We start from the raw sequence: 22,338 nt of genomic DNA, 5'->3' as shown, positions 1-22,338 counted from the left end.
TCACATACTTATAATCAAGACTTCATGCACTATAACTATCGAAAATAGACTTATCACAAGTCCAATTTCCATATAATCCTATAAAATAAGATGCACTCACCTTGGCCTCACTTGCTATCAATTACTCCTATGACTTCCTTTTTTCAATCGAATCCTAACTTGATGGTCATTCCGGAACTTTCTTACACTCGATGTATACATAATCATACATTATACATATCAGTATTCTAAATAGCATACTCTGATTTCTCATATCTTAAACTGAAGGAAGAATCTATTTTCATTTTCCTTTTGAAATGGTATCGGTGTCCCCTATAGGGTATCGATACTACCCCTAGCTGAGGGTACCAAGACGGGTATCGGTACCGAAATTACATTCGATATTTCCCTGGTATCGATACCTCCCTTATGGTATTGATACCTATGGTATCGGTACCACCTTCCCAGGAATCGATACCCTTTGAATGCCTTCATTATTTTTACTCTTGAGACATCGGTACCTGATGAACGGGTACCGATACCCATTGCTCAAAAATCACTTTTTAAACCCGAAATTTACTTCATTCTAACTCAAACCCTTCATAACTTAGCTCCTTTAATACCCTTAACTCAAGGATACATACTCAATCAAATTCCTAGACATTTAACACATCTTTATCCTCAAAATCTCATACTCCTTATGAAATTCAAGAATCATACCAAATTTTCTACTTGTTCTAAATTCAATTCTATCACTTCATATCTCTTAATTCAACCATTGACAAGTCAAATTTAGTTTCAAAATCCACTTATCAACTCTATCCTAGAATTTCATTTAAAAACTCATTATCTTTAATCTCTCCCAATTCTTTCATCTTATGGTTTTAAGATAACTTAAGCTTTCCTTAAGCTTAAGTATCACCTAAGGATCATAAACCCAACTTGAATTCAACAAATAACCAACAAACAAGGAAACTCACCTTTGCCTTTGGGTTTCACGGTGAAGAGAAAGAATGAAGAGTTTTCTAGAGACTTTTTCTTTAACCCTCATTTCTCACGTGTATATATATATCCTCCTTATGCATTTTAATTCATTTTTAGGTCAAATGACCATTTTACCTTTCCATTTCTCCTTATTTGATATTTAATCCTATACAAACTTCTCAATATAAGTCCCCAAACTTTTCAATTTATCTACTTTAACCAACAAATTCTGAAATATTTCAATTTAGTCACTAACCCTATATTGAGGATGTTACAAATCTCCCCTCCTTTAAGAAAATTCGTCCTCGAATTTTCACTACACTAATAGATGAAGATACTATCTACACATCTCTTATTCATATTCACATATTACCTCTTCAATTAATCTCTCGTGTTATCATAACCTGACTTCCATTACTTTAATTCTTCCATTACCTTTTCCTTTATACATCCATATCATTTAAACATAACACACATGTTCTTTACTACTTGAACCAAGAGAAAATATTCCTTCAATTATATTTGAAACTTCCTTATTTGATTAAACAATCTTAAAGCATACTTTTTCCATATCAACCTTAAGTTTTTATTATAGATGATTAAGACATAATTTTTCCGAAATTAAACAATCTTTCTACAACACTTTACACCTTTTTTTTACTTCTATATCAACTTATAATCCATACTTCCGTATAACCCTTGCCATATTGGTTCTTTTAAATTCCCTTTTTATTGTCTTAAACTTTCCTGTCACTTCTCAACTTCCGTCAACATACCAATCCTTTAACTCTAATACTCTCACTATCACATTACTTGTCAAACTAGAGTCTAAATCTTCGTCAAACTCTTCATATATATATATATATATATTCTTTCCAGTCAAAATAACTCATCCTCCATTTACTCAACTTATCAAACCTTTATTCTTACGCATACATAATACAATTTTTCTTGATTCAAAATCAAGCATTTCATCTATCTTTGTCTTCTAAACTGATCACTGATGTACATATTCTTAAATTTTCCCAAAACAATATGCTCTTTTAATATTTTCCTGATAACATCTATCCCCTATACTCTATTGCAGAACGAAGAAGATCCTCTAACACTATAATTTCCAATCCGTCTGAAATTATTAGTGTTACCATTTTTCTCCACAATCAACATTTGCATGATAGCGATTTAACCCATCCATTCCCAATATTACTTCAAATCCCTTACAGAGTAATTTCATCGAATTAGCAGAGAATTCAATCCTCTAAATCTAAATGGAATACTCTCGACATATTTTATTTATTCAAGCACTACGCCCTACTAGCAACTTCTAATTGAATTCTCAATTCTTTCACTAATTTACTACTATTATATAAGTATACAAGCCCCAGATCAATCAACCTCATAACACATTTATCATACAATAGAGAAGTACATGCGATTATTTCTGGATCATCCTGATCTTAATTGGTCTTGAGGTTATAAACTCGAGCAGTAGAGTGAATTTCTTGCTGAGTAGAGGATTCTGGTTGACTTCTGCCTCTTCCTCTTTAAGACATCGAAGCAGATCGTTCCAGCTGTACAGGCTCTCCTATTTCCAATGGATAATCTTTCATGAAATGTCCTATTTCCCCACATCAGAAACAAGCTCCAGATTTAACTCTACATGTCCCACCGTGATATCTTCCACAAGTCTAACAGTGTCTCTGCTATGCTCTTCAATCACCAGACCCTACTGATTGAGTCTGCCTATCTCTGATCTAATTTGATCCTATAGTAGAGGATACCACCGATTTAGATCTTGTCTGATATTGAAAACCAATATCTCTGCCCCTCTTAGGTGGTGCTAAACTTGATGAAGCCCCAGTTCTTTTAGACGGTTGGGCTCTTTGCTCCCCAAACCGTTCATTCTGAGCTCTTTCTAGAGCTTTAACACGATTTACTACCTTTTGAAATGAGGACAAGTTTAGTACGATCAACATTTCCTTCAACCTCGGGCGCAATCCTTCCACAAACTATTCATACGCATCTAATCAACTCAGCCACAAAACGACTTAACTTGTTGAACTCGCACTCGTATTCATACACAATGCGGTTCATTTGCTTCAAGGTCAAGAATTCTTGCTTCATTTGCTTGATGAATTGATCTCCTATATACTTGTACTTAAATTCTTCAAGAAACAGAGACCATGTTATTTGATTACTTGATATACTTATAGTAACATTCGTCCACCAGATTCTCGCTTGCCTACGGAGCAAGGAGACCACTCCATCTAGCTTCTCCACATCAGAGCAGTGGAGTCCATCTAATATAATCTTTACATCATTGAGCCAAATGTTTGCAGTAACAGGACCTTCTTCGGCTTCTCCTTTAAACTCAGGAGCACCTAGTCCTTTTAACTCCTTAGCTACATTAATTCTCTGAGTTGAGGAGGTAGGAGGTTGGAAACACGTCAAAATAGTTTCCAACGTCTAAAGAAGATATATTGATCTTGTACAGGCACTCCAGAAGGTGTCTGTCCTTCACCTTGCCTGGCCAGGATAGGTGAATTACTGCTCTCAGCTAATTTATCCTCTCTCACTTCACTTCGGGAGCTATCTTGTCTAGACATATAACCAAATAGTTCTATTAGCATAACAACATACTTATTACATTTATCATATCATAAGTTCTTACTACTATATCGGCACGTACACTTTCTAAGACACTATGGACTCCGGTCTATGCCGAGAATTGACTAAACCTTGGCTCTAATACCATTAAATGTAACACCCCAACCCTACCCGACTCGGATACGAGTCCAAGGAGTTACATTAACTTTTCAAAATATGTACATTCATAAAAATTATACGAAACTTTAAACTTTTATTAACACAAAGCTATATTTACATAATTAAGTTTGACACATTACAAAATCAATCAGAGCATGCGTAAATTACACTTTTGTGCATGCCAAAACTTTTGACTCAACAAAATACATACTATGAATTTACTTCTGATCTGATCTTTGGGTGAAGATATGCTGCTCTGACAATCCTAAGGTTGATTCTCTTGCTTTCCTGTACCTACGTGCAAATCACTTACACGCTAAGTCATCGAATTAGTGAGGCATAAACTTATAAATATGAACATGCAACATAATATTCAAATAAAATAATCACATTACATATGATTCATGATAAATAATAATAATATGATAACATATAATGCAATACATGCACTTTTCATATTCTTTGTAAGCCTATGTATATACTGAGAACTAAAGGTATGTGAGTATATGGAGGTTGTGCACGTATGCTGTCACTACAACTCATATAAGGTTCCACTAAGTGGCATATAAAATTTGTGTCCCGAAAGACCTAACCATATGTTTAGAAGAACATAGGAAACTGTCCATATGTCCCAAGGACATAGGTAATACTGTCCATATGTCCGAAATGATATAGGTAACTCGACTCTTGGCATGCCAACTATACCTTTAGCCCTCATGACACATAACATGGGCATTATTATTATTATTTATATCATTTCACATATTCACATGTACCTGTCCCTTTTTATATGATTTCATATTCATATGTCACTTAGCTTATAATACTTCTCATCTGTTCATATGACATGTATATCATTTCCATCTCTTATTTACATATGTTTTCAATAAATCACATATACCACATAACACATTATCTCTTATATCCTTTCTTATATGTTCACAATATCATATCATATAATTCATAGTTTAGTATCATATAACTTAACTTATATCATATTATCATGTGTTCACATATATCATGGACACTTAACATGTATCACATAAACATGTATTATCATATAGCTCCACAGATCTTTAGCATATAACTTATCTTATATGTTCATATCATCACTTTATATTCAAGTTTCCTAATTGATATACTATTCTCATTTCATTCTATAATTCAATCTTATTTAGTTTTCTTTAATTCTCCTGAAATCATATAACTATTATACTAATTCTCATAATTAATCATATTCTCCTATTATTACATACTTTATCTCATAATCATATATTCACATAGTCTTATATTTCGTTATCATATGACTCATATTTGTTCTCTTATGACTCTTCATAGACATATATTTTCATTTCCATATATCGTATAGATCTTATCAAATGACTTATCTTTTATACTCACATAAACACATAGTACATACAAGAACATATCAATTCATATAATCAAGCATACATACATACATTTCATATCATTCACATATTTATAATCAAGACTTCATGCACTATAACTATCGAAAATAGACTTATCACAAGTCCAATTTCTATATAATCCTATAAAATAAGATGCACTCACCTTGGCCTCACTTGTTATCAATTACTTCTATGATTTCCTTTCTTTCAATTGAATCCTAACTTGATGGTCGTTCTGGAACTTGCTTACACTCAATGTCTACATAATCATACATTATACATATCAATATTCTAAATAGCATACTCTGATTTCTCATATCTTAAACTGAAGGAAGAATTTATTTTCATTTTCCTTTTGAAGTGGTATCGGTACCCCCTACAGGGTATCGATACTAACCTTAACTGAGGTATCGGTACCAAGACAGGTATCAGTACCGAAATTACATTCGATATTTCCATGGTATTGATACCTCCCTTATGGTATCGATACCTATGGTATCGGTACCACCTTCCCAAGTCTTGATACCATTTGAATGCCTTCGTTATTTTTACTCTTGAGGTATCGGTACCTGATGAATGGGTACCGATACCCCTTGCCCAAAAATCACTTTTTAAACCCGAAATTTACTTCATTCTAACTCAAACCCTTCATAACTTAGCTCTTTTAATACCTTTAACTGAAGGATACATACTCAAACAAATTCCTAGACATTTAACACATCTTTATCCTCAAAATCTCATACTCCTTATGAAATTCAAGTATCATACCAAATTTTCTACTTGTTCTAAATTCAATTCTATCATTTCATATATCTTAATTCAACCATTGACAAGTCAAATTTAGTTTCAAAATCCACTTATCAACTCTTTCCTAGAATTTCATTTAAAAACTCATTATTTTTAATCTCTCGCAACTCCTTCATCTTATGCTTTTAGGACAGCTTAAGTTTTCCTTAAGCTTAAGTATTACCTAAGGATCATAAACCCAACTTGAATTCAAAAAATAACCAACAAACAAGGAAACTCACCTTTGCCTTTGGGTTTCACGGTAAAAAGAAAGAAGAGTTTTCTGGAGACTTTTCCTTTAACCCTCATTTCCCACGTGTATATATATATCCTCCTTATGCATTTTTAATTCATTTCTATGTCAAATAACCATTTTACCCTTTTATTTCTCCTTCTTTGATATTTAATCCTATACAAACTTCTCAATATAAGTCCCCAAACTTTTTAATTTATCTACTTTAACCAACAAATTCTAAAATATTTCAATTTAGTCACTAACCCGATATTGAAGATATTACACTTGTTATTGTTTTTAATGAAATGAATTGAGTTGATTCTTCTATAAGTTTACTATTTGATGAAAAAAGTTGAAACATTGCTTTGAAAAGGGAAAAAAGCTACTCTCTTTTTGGAAGACTCATTATTTATAATAGTTACTCATTTGTTCATACTGTCTAGGCCATTGCTTTTGGTTACTGCAAAATAACAGCTGCCAAGGTTTAAACTCATCAGTAAAATAATATTATATTAGCATTAATGGAAGCTTAAGGGTTAAGATAGTGATGATCAACAATTTACGGGTTCAATGAAGAGCAACCCAATCAAACCATGTCAATCTTTTGCAAATAGTGGTGTTTGTGGTAAAAACGCCACTACAAATCATGGACCTTGATTTGTAAAATATTCATATTAGTCACTAGTTTATTTGAATAAAATTTATATTTTATGTTTATGATCCAATATCCTACTTTGTATTCAATTTAGCCACTAACCTTAGTTTAGTATTCACTTGAGTCATTAACCTTAGATTAGTATTTGGTTAAACTATATTATATATATGTAATTTTTACTTAGAAAACATTCTAAAAATCATTAAAAATGATTTCTTATAATTATAATTATAATTATTATGTTTTAAGATAAGTTGTGCGAAATTTAAAAAATTCACGACCGCGACACCTGTAGTGAACGCAATGACATCTGTTATGTCCGCAATCACGACCCGAACACTATTTAAATCCTTGTCTGAGACCCCTAATAGTATTGTGACGACATCAATTGGAAGCCCTTGCATGAAAGTAGGGTGTATTAGCATCTCCATGAGCCAACCATAGGACCCTCGAACGTTGACGGCAATAATCTTCCGAGGTAGACATAAGACGCTGCAATTCATCCTTACAACTCGCAAACTCGGCTCGGTCAGAAATTGTCATCGGACCTTGAAGGAGGCCATTCAATCGCTGCCTTAGGGAAATAATGCGACCCTGGTTCTATTGAAAGTGTGTTTGTTTCCATTCACCCAACGTGGAACCCACCGCGGCCACTTAAGAGATGATAGTAACACCCGTCGACTGCCAAGCTATTTGGACCCTATTTATGCACTTCGGTTTACTACAACAAGTATCATATTTAAAGTAATCCTGGGGACGAGTCGACAGTGAAGAGGTAGTCGGATTCGTATCTAGCAAGATATAGCAACGATCAAACGTCGGCATAAATTCACTAAACATCAAACAAGAAGAGAACAAATCACACCAGGAGGAATCCGCAAGGAAACGATCCAAACACTCGTATATACAGTCAGAGGACGAACTACCTTTGTACCATGTGAACAATCCTCGAGAAGGTCGAATATCCCATAGATCATTACGTCGAATGAAACCTTTAAAAGCCAATATATCGGCCCATAATCTGCGACGACCCCCAGTCTTCTCGGAATCGAGCAATATTTCATTAAAATCGCTTCCCACCAACCACAGAAGTGTAGACTGAGGCCGGAGGCAGTCAAGAAGAGCCCAAGTGTCAGAATGATGTTGCCGATCAATTCCCGTGAACTGAAACTCCATAGTACGTAGGGGTAAGCATAGTAACACCAATATGAAGCAAGTAGAAGAAGAGCAAGTGAACTGTGATCGTCTCTCCAGAACATGTAGTGGCACTCGCAACAAATAAAACTCCCACCATACCCAACTTATATTTCAATGATCTTGGTGAGCAACTAGGTGCTCTAACGCTTGAACTGTCTGTGGGTTCCCAATCCCACGGCAATTCCAACATCTTGTTTTCATAATGACTTACGGGGTTGATCTGCAGCCACGTTCGATAGATTTGGAGAAATGTCAGAAACTTTGAGGTCATTCTTGGAGGATCCACGAGCCCGTTTAGAAGGATGAAGATCACTGACCTCGCTTAATGAATTTGAGTGATGTTTATTAGGACGACAAGGCCGTGTATGTGGCCGAACAGCCCGAGTGAGAGTTGCAGAACTTGAGTCAGCTAACTGATCACCAGATAAATGATTGAGCTGTGTCGTAGAAGTGATTGGGGGTAGATGAGGTTCTGTAGTGTGGGATGGGGATGGGTCAGTGAAACCAAAAGATGTACTGGAGGCAGCCGACAATGGAACAATACTCGACCGAGGACGATCCTGACCATTAGGGCCAAGTGTAGTAGGCACACGAAGCCATTCACCAAACTGGGGGCCAGTGGCACTATGCACATCAGAATGCGGACATCAGTCGAGAGTGTCTAATGCGTCCACATTGATAACAAAAAGAAGGGAGATGCTCATAGCGCAACAAACACAGCCTTGGTCTACCATTAGGACGACGCCCGACAGCTATACATCGTCGTAACGGATGACCTATATCAATAGCAACCCGAAGGCGAAGATATGATCCCATGCGACATGCACCAGGCTGGAGGTCGATAGCAATAGGATTGCCAATGCAACGGGCAATCACTCCCCCCAAAGCTTGTGTCATCCAACCTAGAGGAACATCATATACCCTAATCTAAATGGCGAGAACACTGAAATTATAGTAGTAAAGACTATAGTGCGGGACATAAGGAGCAAGGGCCAATAGATCACCATTAAACAACCATGGGGTACGATCCAGCACATATGTTTTCGCCTCAGCCAATGAAATTGAAAAAGAAAGAGGTTAGGACCCAGACTTGAGATATCGACCACACGAGTCGGCCCCCAAATATTCTAAAAAAAACATGGATTACAGATTCAGTCTCGACAGTAGCCGATGTGAGCAAATAACCAACAACCCAGAATTCCATTGTGTCATCCGCAGGGGGAATCGAAGAATCGGGAAGTAAAACATCAGCAGTTTTAGCATTAGTAAATTGTAAGTTAGCAAGAAGATTATTAGAGTATTATGTAACTGTTGTTAGCTGTAACAGCTGTAACTGATTTGGTTAATCTATTATAACTGAATTCTAGTCAGTTGGGCCGTTCAGTTGGGCTAGTTGGTTAGCCTTAGGTGTATATATAGTGGGTCTGTCTACTATACATAATTAAGTGAAGTATTTTTTGTAATTTCCATAATATTGTATCCATTTTTCTGCTATACGATTGTCTTCAATAAACATATTCCCCTTTCATCTGTTTTGATTCTTACCTTCTTTTCTAGTATATCACATATTGCCTTCTGCTTGTTTACTTACATGGTATCATTCGCCTTATTTCTTGCGGCTGTTTGTCTTCCGTCCTGCGTATTTTTTTGCTTCCTCGTCGCTTTCTTTCTGGTTGCTCGTCAATTTGGATTCGTGATTCGCCGCATCTTCTTCCCTCTTGCGGTTGTTCTATTTTCCTGATTCTGGTGAGATTGTTTTGTTACTATTCTCAATTGAAGTCACATACTTCATCTTGATTTGCCTAAGTTCTTTCGGCATCCTTCATTTCTTTTCTGCTTCAATAGTTTGCTGTTGCGCCTTCGCTTGCCCTAATCGTTCAAATTGAGGCGTATCTGCATTTTCCTTTCTTTCAGTTGCTTGTTAAGATTCGGTTTCTGTCTGTGTTGTGTTCTCAGGTTGAGTAGCGTGTTGTTTCCGATTTCTACTTGAATCTCTTTTTTCTGTTGTACTGCGTTGGTTCCTTGATTCTGGTGAGATTGTTTCTTTTTATTTCTTGTTGACTTAGCTTTTTGCGTTCTGTTCTCCCTGGTCTCTGGTTGGTTGTTTGTGATTAGTTCTCTATCTGTGTTGCATCTGTATGGCAAATACTGTGGATGAAAGTTTCCTAAATGCTACTGGTAGTTCTGTTACTGCTACTTCTAACCGGTTGTTTTCTACTAAGAAGATTAATGTCACTCTAGATGATCACAATTACCTGATTTGGCATCAACGGGTTTTTCTTACTATTAAAACACATAGACTTCATAAATATATAGGTTCAAATGTTTCTTGGCCTACACAATATGTTACTTCTGAGGGAATAGTTAGTTTGAACCCTGAATATGAGTTGTATGAGGAGCAAGATTGAGCTCTTGCCTCATGGTTGCTTTCTACTGTTAGTGAGGAAGTTTTACCTCATCTTATAGGCCATCTGCAGCTGAAATCTGGAGTACACTGCATAGATTATACAGTGGCAAGACTACTTCTAGGTTAATGTCTTATAGGAGAATGCTTCATTCTCAGAGGAAGGGAGAGTTAACTATGAGAGACTACTTAATGAAAATCAAGTCTGTTTGTGACAATCTAGCTAGCTGTGGAGAGATAATATTAGAACATGAACATATCACTGCTATTTTGAATGGGTTACCACCTGAGTTTGAACCAGTTATCACTGTTATAACTGCTACACCCACTCCTCTAGATTTAAGGTCTGTGAGCACCATACTCCTAGATGCCAACACTAGACAGTCACAATCCTTTAATCATGTCACAGCCTGTGCTCATATTGCTACTCAAGCTACAAATGATCAAGTGGTCTCTAGTAATAAGTCACAGTCAGAGTACCAAAACAAGAGTGAATTTCTTGATAATGATGGTCAAAATTTCAATAATAATAATAATAGTAATAGGGGTAGAGGTAGAGGTCGAGGGCATTTTTCATCCTCTAGACCATAGTGTCAACTTTGTGGCAGAATGGGACGCCTTGTTGAAAAATGCTACTATATGTTTGACATGAGTTACAAGAATGAGTCATCTCGACCTCCACAAAATAGCAATAATAGAGGCTATTCTAATGTTCAAGCCAATGTTAGCTCCTATAATTCAAGCAATGGCAACTTCACTCCTTATAATGTCCCCTTTAACTCGATGTATTATGGTTCTTCACCTTTGATAACAGTCCCTCAAGGTTCTGCTTTTCGTCCATAGGTTTTTCCCTTTAATGTTCATCATCAGGTCTGCCCACCTCCTCACAATATGCCCTCATTTTCTTCTGGGCATCCATCACAGTCCACAACTCCTACTCAACCTCATATACCATCTCAAGCTTATATAGCTACACCTGAAACTGTAGATGATAATGCTTCGTATCCAGATTCTGGAGCAACACATCATATAACTAAAGACCTTAATAATTTACAGATTAAGGACACTCACCCTGGAACAGGTAGTGTGATTGTTGGTAATGGTAATTCTCTACCAATACAGAGCAGTAGTCACTCTTTCTTTTGTGCTAATTCCAATAGGTTTCATTTAAATAAATTACTGTATGTTCCTAATATCACTAAAAATATGTTATCTATTTCCAAATTCACTCAGAACAATCAGGTTCTGCTTGAGTTTTATCATAATTTCTGCCAAGTTTGAGACCTGCACACTCAGAAAATTCTGTTAAAAGGGAGTGAAGATGGAGGACTGTACAAATTTAATGTTGCTATGAATAAGTCTGTTGAAAATGACGTCTGTCTGCATATTAATAATTCTGCTCATATTAATTATACTCGTATTAATTCTGCTTGTAATAATTATGCTTGTAATAATAATTATGCTCATATTAATTTTGCTCATATTAATTCTGCACGTATTAATTCTGCTTGTAATAATTCTGCTAATTAATAAGGAGTTCTCACTCAAAGATTTGGGTCAGCTAGAGCCTTTTCTTGGAATGCAAGTTGAGCATACTTCAGAAGGGTTGATTTTAAATCAGAAGAAGTATATTTCTGATTTATTGAAAATGTCAAACCTAGATGGGTCAAACCTAGATGAGTCAACACCTACACCTACTCCTATGGTCCTTACTCCCAATATTAAGGCAAACGACGGACAGTTGTTTGGAGATGTTCATCTCTATCGTAGCATTGTGGGAGGCTTGCAATATGTGTGTTTGAAGAGGCCTGACATAGCCTATGTTGTTAACAAGGTTAGTCAGTACATGAATAGCCCATGTGATACACATTGGAGAGCAGTAAAGCGTATTTTGAGATATCTCAGTGGCACACTTGAGCATGGTCTGTTTTTCACTCAAGCTGGAAACTTTAGTCTAGTCTGTTACACTGATGCAGACTGGGCAGCCTCGGTGGAAGATAGACGATCCACAACAGGTTACTGTGTATATATTGGGGGAAATCCAATTGCATGGTGCTCCAAGAAGCAAAGTGTTGTGTCTAGGTCTACATCAGAAGCAGAGTATAGGAGCCTTGCTAATTCTGTTTCTGAGTTGATTTGGATTGAACAATTACTTGATGAAATTGGCATTAGTATAACTTGAAAGCCAATTGTATGATGTGATAACACCTCTGCAATTTCTATGGCAGCAAATCCGAAACATCATGCTCGAATAAAGCATGTAGAAATTGATATTCACTTTGTGAGGGAAAGGGTTTTGGCTGAGCAACTCAGTGCAAATTTTGTTCCCTCTGCAGAACAGGTGGCTGACATACTCACCAAGCCATTGTCACCTGCAGTGTTTAGTGATATGCGCTCGCGTCTTAGTGTTAAGTCTTGGACAGAAGTCAACAGTACCAGTCATGTGAAGCAGGTCTGAAAAAGCCAGTAAAATGTTGAAGTGGCAATTTAGATCATAATAAAACCAGGAGAATATTAGAGTATTATGTAACTGTTGTTAGCTGTAACAACTGTAACTGATTTGGTTAATCTGTTATAACTGAATTCTAGTCAGTTGGACTAGTTGGTTAGCCTTAGGTGTATATATAGTGGGCCTGTCCACTATACATAATTAAGTGAAGTATTTTTTGTAATTTCCAGAATATTGTATCCATTTTTCTTCTATACGATTGTCTTCAATAAATATATATCCCTTTCTTCTGTTTTGATTCTTACCTTCTTTTCCGGTATATCACAGATTGCCTTCTGCTCGTTTACTTACAAAGATGACCCACCTCATCTGCCATGTTGTGGAAAAGGAACAAATGCCAACAATCGCAAGTAGTAACCAGAATCAAAAGGACCGGATAGGAACCGACAACCTTACCATAGTAATTCGAAATAAGCTGGCCACAAATGAAACCGTTGAAACCGTCAAAACCACATGCACGAGCCCAACTATTTGCATGTGACATGCAAGTAAGATGAACCCACGTCGTGGGATATGATGGCGGAATCGTCGGGCCCACAGAAACTGTCAAAGTAACTGCCAGGCAACAATTTTGGATGTTACTAATAACATTTAAATCATTATAATTATATACTATTTATTATTTATTTTATCATTTTGTTGCATGACCTCTTTAACCTTCCTTTAAAAACAAAATTAGTTTTATGCTAAAAGTGCTAATAGTATTTTTTAATAGAAAGTCGCTAGTTTATTAAAAATAGAAAATATCTAAAATTACAATGAATATTTACAAGCATAATCGTAAACCTAAAATATAATTATGACATTTTCCTATTACCATTGATACAAAAACTAACCACGTAGATCACAAAAGGATCGCAGAAGGAAAATGTTAAAAACTCTAACAAAAAACTCTAATAAAATGAAAATACGAACATATTGGTTGCATCAGTAAACGAACCATAAAAGGAGATAAAGCGACTGAAAGACCACCGACAAATCGTAAATTAGAGTCAAGCGACGTGAGAAAACTATCCACGAACGCAAAAACGCGCATCCAAATCAATCCGATGGTCCAAAGCAGAGAAGATCATTATGATAACAAATAAGTGTCATCTTGATCAGTCGTGGCGATGTCAAATCCAACAGTGATAAAAAAGATAAACAAAAACAACGGTAAAAAAACGTAAACAACAACCAAAAATTGTAAGCGTGTCATAAAGGCAGAGAACGTGTCACAAAAACATAATTATTCTTATTAAAAAAAACTAAAAAAACAAAGAAAAAAAAGATAAGCGGCGGGTGGCAACCAATATTAAAACCGATGTCACCGTCGGTTAAATAAAATTAAAAAAAAAATAGATTGATCAATAAAATTAACACAAATTATATAAAAAAAAGAGAAGTGGAAGAAAGCGGTTAACTTGACTATTAATATTAAAATAACAATAAATTTACTCTCTCTTCAAAGTGGTAATAGTATTTAAATAACTATAACTATGAACTTATTCCACTTAGAATTATATGATACTTTAAAATAAGTTGGCCATTTTTATGGGCAGGATGACTGAGAATACATAGTCACATATTTAGAAATATTTTTCTAAGATAGGGGTACACATTAATTATTAAAAAAAAATTGTATGAGGTGGACATGTGTTCACTCTGGGTATGCTTTGTATCCGTCATTAAGGAGACGATGGGGGAAGTCGCTCTCTTAAAAATTTAAAATTACCATATATTTTAACTTTTTTCTATCTATATTCTATTGAAAATTTGTTTTCGTCCCTAAAATTTTAGAAGTTTGAATTTGTCACCCAAATTCAAATTCACCTACCACGCCATAAAATTCAAAGCCATCCCTAATTATAAGTTATTAATGATACTATTTATATTGTTATGATGCTTTTAATTCACATAAAAACTTTAACAATAGGGTATAAAATTATAAATAAATCATTATTTTGAAATTTAGAAAATAAATATTTTTTTACGGAACAATGCTGTAGCTTGCCTCTTTATTTCTCGGTTTGATGTATAGATTCAGTTTAGATTATTTTGACTGTATATACATCTATTTATGTATACAAAATGAAGTATCTTTCACCAACTAAGCCCGTCTAGCTCAGTCGGTAGAGCGTAAGACTCTTAATCTTGTGGTCGTGGGTGTACTAAAACTTTTCATTTCCCCACGTTTGAAACTAGGTTCTGTATTTTCTTCAAAGAATACTATGGGTTTAATGTTTTTAAAACTGGACCGAACCTTAAACCGGTGAATGTACTGGTTCAACCGGGTTAAACCACGATTGAATCGGTATATATAAAATAATATTTTTTTAAAATTTTACATAATATTCAAAGCAATATTAATATATATATAACACTCTTTTTAAGTTCACAATATTAAAATGTATAAAAATATCACAAGTCATAACATATATAAGTTAAATATCATAATATCAAGTGAAACAAAATGATTCAAATCAACTACAACATAATATTTAATGTCAATACCTAATGAAATTCATCAACAACTAAATAAAAAGTACATAATTGATACAAGTATCAATCATCATAATATTTATTGAAATTGATTCCCTCAAATTCCAAAATATTAGGAAAAACTTCTTCATTGGTTGCTGCCATTACCATTTTGAACTTGAAACTCTATAGCATCACTTTGAACTTGAAAGTTTACAGCATCAAGATCTTCATCACCTAGCAATATGATAAATAAATATAAAGTTAAATTTAAATTCTTAAACAATACTTAACAATTAAAAGTAAAAGTGTAAAACATATTAAATAATAAATATAATTATATAATTAAAATAAACAAGAAAATATTAACCTTCATTATTTTTTTATGATAATTATATAATTAAAATAAATTTGGAGCTGAAAAAAATCATAATAATCAACATCCTTTGGTTTAATTTTAAAAAAACAGAACCGTCGGTTCACATCGGTTTTGCTGGTTTTCAACCGGTTCACATCGGTTTTGTCGGTTCTCAACCGGTTCTACCAGTTCTTTAGTGGTTCATTGCAAAACTGGTTTTGGAGGCTGACCGGATCGAACAGACAACCGATTCCCGATTCAACTGGTCGAACCGACCGATCCGGTCCGATTTTGATAACATTAGTTTCTATTTCCAGTTTGAAAGCCTAAGCCGTGTCCAAATTGCAATTCAAGCATGAGATAATAGTAATAGATTTTGGTTTCCTCAACAAAACTTCTTCTTTGATTCACAATTAAATCCGTAAATGAGACGAGACACATCATGAACTATTTAATATTGATTTAGTTCAAGTTCAATAAATACTCGATTTGAATGAACTCGACTTGAGTTCTTAATGAGCCGAAACTGAGTTATTTAATACTCGACTCGAAAAGCACATGAGTAACTCGAAAAATATAATATATTAAGATTTTATTTTAAAAAAATAAATTATTAATAATATTAACATTTATGTGTTGATTTAAAAAAATACAATATAAGGTTTTCATGTATTTAAGGTTCAAGTTCAAGTTCAAGTTTAAAGCTTCAATAGAGTTAAGTTTAAGATTTTTTTTTCATTTCAAGTTTGTACGAGTTTCAATTTATGGTTTCGAGTTCAAATCAAATTTAAAAAATTTAGGCTCGCGAGTTGTCGAACCGTGTCGAAGTCCATTTCAAAGTTTTCGGGTCGAGCCAAGCTCAACAGTATCCATACTCGACTCAACTTGTTTACAGGCCCGTTCACAATAGAGATCATGTGGGCTTAAGCTCATCCACTATATCTATAACTGATGATTTCTCCAGCATAATATGAGCATCACCGGACCCTACTTTGCTGCCTTCTTGCTCCTCATCCCTTCTCTGCTAAGCCATGACTTGACAAAGTGTTTAATATTTTCAATCCCTGCCTATTTTTTTAGAATAAAATAGATGGAATTTGGAAATTATAGATTAGATTAGTAAAATATTCAAATAATGAGAGTACTTTTTTTTTTCTTTTCGAATTAGGAGTAAATTAAAATAAAGTATAAATTTTGATAGTTAAATTTATTATTTTGTTAATTTTATTAAATATAATGTTATTTTTTTATTTTTTTAAATAATGATTATTTTATATTTTTATAGTTGAAAGATTTTAATTCAAAAAAATAGTTGGAAGATTTAATAGAAAATAACCTATAATCACAAAATCATTTGTGTATTTTATCTAATTTTAAAAAATAATATTATATTTGATTAGAATATTAAAAATTTTAAAATTATAACGGATAATAAATGAAAGGGGAAACAAAAAATATTAATATTTAATTAATCTTTTAGTAATTTGAGATAATTATAAAATATTATTAGTTCAAAATCATTTTTAATCATTGATAGTATATATACTTTGCATAAGTGATTGCGATTTAAAAATTTAAACTTGTAAGGTCAAATTTAAATTCTACCACTATTAATCTTAATCGATAATATATAAATTCAAATATAAATCTTAATTATATCTAAGTATATATTGGCTCGGATTGAGGTAGACTCTGACCTAATTCTTTTAGATTGTATATTGACGTGCAATGATGAACTTCCCCGTAAGATTTATTCCTACCTCCACACTCGTTGAACTCCCTTCATTTTGGACCCACATAAGAGCTGTACCAAACTGCTAGATTTCTTCAAATCTCCACTTCCCTCGCCTTTTTCAACTTTAAACTATTGGTGTACGAGACATTTTCTTTTATACTAGTTACTTTTATTAAAAATATATATCTAAAATTATAATAAATATTTATAATTATAGTCATAAACTAAACATATAATCAAAATATTTTTATAACTATTGATATAATCAATTAATCATTTAAGATCACATAAGAATCATATAAGAAAATATTTAAAATCTAATAAAAATTCAAATAAAAAATAATACAAATAGATGTAGCTGTGTTCACAAATAACTATAAAAATATCAAATTATATGCAGGGACGGAACCAAAATTAAATATTGACAGAGGCCGAAATATTAGACTATTTAAGAAAAATATAAAGACTTATTAGGTATTTAAACTCGAAATTCAACATGAACAAGCGACTTTAGTGATTAAGGGGATTGATGTTATCTTTGAGGTTCCGAGTTCAAGCACTGCGTATGTAAGGGTATGAGCGTTAATTGTCAAATAGTTGAAAGTTTTGTACATATTCTACCTTGTAGTCACCTTAAATTTATAATAAAAAAAACTCAAAATTCACAAGACAACTTCTAATTTGTCTAATATTTAAACTTACAATGATCTAAATTATAATTAAACTAAAAATTTGAGAACACATACTTATCATTCTTTAGTTCGAACACTATTTGATTAAATTTTTAATAAATTTTTATATTTTTTTAAATTTAAATATTCATTTTTACATGAATCAAAATACTATTAAACTAATATTATATCGAATATATAAATTTTAACAAAAACCGAACCCTTGATTTCTAATATGTGACCCATCAATAATTAACTATGTACGTATTTGAGTCATGAACAGTTTAAAACACTACATTTTATTGGCATCTAAAATTGAAAAGAAAAGCTTTGTTCTTTGTTGAAGCTCGTCCATTCTTTTAAAAGGCAAAGAATGATTAAAGGATATGTTCTTTTTGGTCTTGTTGATGGGATAGAAACAGCTTTATTTAAAAAATTTCAAAGAGGTCACATAAGTTTAATCGGTAACGATGTATATGTATATATATATATATATATATATATATATATTTATTTATTAATTTTTAAATTTTGTGAACTAATTTTAATATAGATTATGCAAAAATAGTTTTAATTTTATGTACTAACTACAATTATAGATTATACAAAATATTAATTACGAACAGAATTATAAAGGAAGGAGAGATATAAATAACGTGTTTCAACATCATAAAGTAATTATATGAAGTTGTAATTATAAAGAGTTATTTTTAGTGATTGTATTTGATTAAAAAATATTCTTCATGAAAAAAATGAATAAATTTTTGCAGTACGTTCGAACATAAAAATATATATTTTTAACTTGTATATTTAGGTTGAAAATATTTCTCAATCACAATTTTCTTTAGAAAAAAATATCTATTTAACATTATTTAAAATTTAAAAATACTCCTGATCTAAGAATATTTTTATTTCCAAAACATTTGTAAATACAATACTAAATAAATAATACATATAGGGATGAGCATGGGACACGAACCTGATGGGTTCTGACCCGACTCGACCTGATATGGTCGGTTTTTTTTTAAATCGGGTCTAGATCGGGTCGGGTTTTTTTTAAGGTGGTGTTCGGGTTAGATTCTGGTTTAGAGTGAAAATACTCGACCCGAAAAAAATAATTTTAGTTTATATATTTATGAATAATTACAATAATACCCCTCTATATATTATTTTTTCAATTAAATCACTGTTTTTATTAAATAAAAATAATATTTTTTTATTATTTTAGGTCGGGTTCAGATTTTATTTCAAAAAAATCAGGTCGAATTCGAGTCAGGTGAAGGGTATATATTATGCGGGTCGAATTTCAGATGAAGAAGTCATTGTTCTCCGGTCGGGTGGGTGAACCAAAAAAATCCAACAATGCGCATCCCTAAATACATGTGATTATAAATGAATATCCAAACATACTTGGTGAAAGCTGGACCGTTATTAATGAACTAAGCTAAAAGATGATATTGAACTTTATAAACCTTCTTTAGCATTTAGTGTTTTCTTTTTATTTAAACGTTTTAAGAAGGAAAAATTGCCATCAGACATTAAAATATTAATTTTACCTCTTAGCGACCACAAAGTTGAGATTCTTTGTTCTTCTTTCGGCGTAATTTCAAATCAAAAGCATATCAAATTGAAAAATAATAGTAACTTATAGATTTTGAAGTAAGTTTCTTAAATAGTGTGTTAAGGACCATTGATTCTTCTCACCTTTTAATGAGATTAAATTATTCTACAAATAAAATTAAGAAATTATTATATATTACTTTATCACATATACTTGCAAATTTTATAATAACTATTAAACTACATATACAAAATAAATATTTTTTATATAAAATATGTTGTCAAAATTAAAATATTTAAAAAATTAAATATAACATTCTTTAAAAAACTACAATTTTTAATAAAAAAAACTAACTTTATTTTATAATTCATGATATATTTTAATACTAAAAACTAATCTCCCATAAAAAGTATTATAGTAAGCAACACTTCAGTATCGAAATGACACCAAGACAAAACAAGTCCACCATACCATATGGATGGATTAAAGTGGTCCATGATTAGAAATTGGAAATCAAAGCACCACATCACAAAACGGTCCACCAGCCATATCATGGCATTATTAGTTTAAAAAAACCCTAAAAATGCATATTTTAGATAAATAACTCTCAAACGGTATTAATTGGAAAAATAACCTCCAAACTACACACATAAGATTACAATGCTTCCTACAAAACGTGTGTCAAGACCTTGCGTTCTACACCGCGCGAGACTTGTCTGACGTGGAAAACTTTTTAGAGAAAATAATTTAATATTTACAGAATGAGAGGTATATATATTTTCACCCCACACATCAAGTGTTTATAGGCATGTTTGAGGTGTATTTTCAGGTAGTTAATCTTAAAATTTTTGTAATTATAAAATTAGAAGCGTAGTATTAGAATTTATCTTTCAGTTGAGGCCAATATCGACACATACAAGATATTGTAAGTGGGTAAAAAATCACGTTGAAAAAGGCTCCAAAGCTTGTTTTGTGCATTAAGAAAAATCTAAAAATGGTTTAATAGACATATTCAACGGGGTTTTTCAGGTAGTTAATATGAAAATTTTCGTAATTTATAAGATTAGAGACATATTATTGTACTTATCTTTCAATTGAGGGTAATATTAACACATACGAGACATTGTAAGTGAGGTAAAAATCTTGTTCAAAATGGTTCCAAAACTTAGTTTTCTACATAAAGAAGAAGCTAACATGACTGATAGGCATGTTCGGGGAGTATTTTCGTGAAGTTAATATGAAAATTTTCGTAATTTATAAGATTAAAGCGTAGTATAGGTACTTATGTTTCAATTAAGACTAGTATCGATACATATAAGACATTCTAAGTGGTGTAAAAATCATGTTCAAAATGGTTCAAAACCAAAAGAATTTGAAAACTAACGAATATATTTTTGTCAATTACAAAAGTAGTAAATAGTTTTGGCTCTTCGGTTCTTTCTTTATGTTCGACTAAATCCTCATCACAATACAAGGGAAACCCTAGGTTCTTGATTGGAGGTGTGTCATTTGTTATATCTGTTGAGTTAATCGATTGACGGAATCGGCCAAGAGGGGGGTGAATTGGCAATTAAAATTTTTGTGGAAGCTTTTGCAGAAAATTGAAAGTAATTGCACAGCGATTTACAGTGGTTCGACTTTCTCAAATAAAGTCTATGTCCACTACCTTAGCTATCCACACTAAGGATTTTCCAACAAATTCACTAATTTGTTCTTTCTTTTGAGGCCAAAGAGATAACCTTACAATTCCCTCAAGAGTATACCCCAACTCTTGAGAACACTCTTTTTCCCAAAGAGAAGATTACAAATTTGCAAACTTACAAGAAAACCTCACAAGGTAAAATGTTTGCACAATTCTAGAACAAGAAAAGAACACTCAAAGAAAATTACAAATGAGCACAATAAGTGTTCTTTGAAAGCAACATGAATATTGAATGAAAATTGGCTTGAATTGCACAAACTTTGTGTTTGATGCTTTCTCTCTTGTTTCTCTATAATTTCTTACTGATCAAGGGCTTCAGAACTTGTTTAAATACACATTGAATCACTTCTGAATGTTGGGGATAATTAATGAAGATAATATAGCCGTTTTAGTGTGAAAACAATTAATAAAACAGCTTGGAGCGTGGGGGGAATCGGTTCCTCCTTATAGGGAATCGATTCCCTAAGTGTAAAATTCAAATATTTCGACCGTTGAACAGGGGGGAATCGGTTCCCTCCGAGCATTCTGGAAATCTCGGAGTCAAACCATTAAGGGGGGAATCGGTACCCCCTATGGGAGGGAATCGGTTCCCTCTGAGTAATCTGGAAATTTTGGGTTTGAAATGGTTCGAAATACTTTGAAAGATTATTTTGAAATTGTTTTAAGATTAAAACTTAATTTTACACTTAAGTAAGGATTAAAAATGATTTTTGAAATATTTGGAGTAATGTTTTTATATTCGAATAAATTTATCGAACATACTTTAGAAAATCATTTTGGAAAATCTTAAAATTCATTTAACTTAATTTGTTATATCGAAATATCAAAATGTTTTCAACAATCTCCCCCTTTTTGATATAACAAAACATTTTAGTAATTTTAAGATTTTGAAATCAAGTTTTGAAATTACTCCCCCTTACTTTAACA

The sequence above is a fragment of the Hibiscus syriacus genome, unplaced genomic scaffold, assembly GCF_006381635.1.
Source record: "Hibiscus syriacus cultivar Baekdansim isolate YM2019G1 unplaced genomic scaffold, ASM638163v2 tig00110303_pilon, whole genome shotgun sequence".
NCBI classification, from domain to species: domain Eukaryota; kingdom Viridiplantae; phylum Streptophyta; class Magnoliopsida; order Malvales; family Malvaceae; genus Hibiscus; species Hibiscus syriacus.
The sequence above is the reverse complement of the archived record's forward strand: the minus strand, read 5'-3'. Positions refer to the sequence as shown.